Raw genomic sequence first — 1,510 nt, forward strand, 5'->3', positions numbered from 1 at the left:
GTATATAAAGGGGAGGGGGGTGCCTTGGGGAGGGGCAAGAGGCGGCGGGGAGGAGTCCTAGCCGGACTCCTCGACTCGGCGGCGGCGGCGGTCTCCTGGGAGGAGACGGCGTCGCGGGGAGAGGCGGGCCGGCGGCTGGGCTTCGGCCCAGTTAGCCCCTGCGCAATTTTTTTTAAAATAATTCTACCGAAACTAAAAAAATTCTAGAAAATAAAATAAAATTCTAAAAATGCCAAAACAAATTTTCACCATCTAAATGAAATATTTAGAACGAGATGAGCATTTTCTTGGCCCTAAAATGCAATTTTGAAAATGTGCAATTTTTCTAATGCAAACAAAATTGCAATAAAATCCAAATAAAACAAATATTTGATTTTAATATTTTTCCTCCAATATTTCAATTATCTTGGAGAAGTCATATTATCCACTCTCATATATTTTAATATGAAATATTTTCAGAGATAAAAATAATTAAAACCAAAATCCTCGTTTCAAAATTTGATAAAAATCAAATTTGAAAACCGGGGAAATCCCCAACTCTCTCCGAGGGTCCTTGAGTTGCTTAGGATTTCGATGATCGCGAGACGAAAATGCAATAAAATATGATATGCAAGAATGATCTATGTATAACATTCCAAATTGAAAATTTGGGACGTTACAAACCTACCCCCCTTAAGATGAATCCCGCCCTCGAGATTCGGGTTGGCTAGAAAATAGGTGTGGGTGGTCTTTGCGAAGATCATCCTCTCATTCCCATGTGGCTTCGTCATCGGTATGGTGGCTCCACTGAACTTTGCAAAACTTGATAACCTTGCTGCGGGTGACTCGACTGGCAAATTCCAAAATCTTGACTGGCTTCTCCCCATAAGTCAAATCATTGTCCAACTGAATCTCCTCCAGGGGTACGGTATCTCTTAGCGGTATATCGGCCATCTTCGCATGACACTTCTTCAACTGGGAAACGTGAAACACATCGTGAACTCCTGACAGTCCTTCAGGTAACTCCAACTTGTAGGCAACTTCTCCCATCCGTTCCAAAACACGATACAGTCCTACAAATCTAGGGGCTAATTTTCCCTTGACTCCAAAACGTCTTACTCCTCGCAAAGGTGATCCTCGCAGATATGCTCTGTCTCCAATTTCATAGGTTACCTCCTTGCGTTTCCAATCTGCATAACTCTTCTGTCTGGACTAAGCTATCTTTAGTCTGTCTCGAATCAATTTAACTTTCTCCTCAGACTCTTTGAGCAAGCCTGGTCCAAACAACTGTCGGTCTCCAACTTCATCCCACATCAACGGTGTTCTGCACCTTCGTCCATACAGGGCTTCGAACGGTGCCATCTTCAGATTGGCTTGGTAACTATTGTTGTATGAAAACTCTACGTAAGGCAGATTGTCATCCCAACTAGATCCATAATCTAGCGCACAGGCTCTTAACATATCCTCCAGAATCTGGTTGACTCACTCGGTCTGTCCATCAGTCTGCGGGTGAAATGATGTACTGAACTCC

Source organism: Triticum dicoccoides, chromosome 3A (genome assembly GCF_002162155.2).
Source record: "Triticum dicoccoides isolate Atlit2015 ecotype Zavitan chromosome 3A, WEW_v2.0, whole genome shotgun sequence".
Taxonomy (NCBI): domain Eukaryota; kingdom Viridiplantae; phylum Streptophyta; class Magnoliopsida; order Poales; family Poaceae; genus Triticum; species Triticum dicoccoides.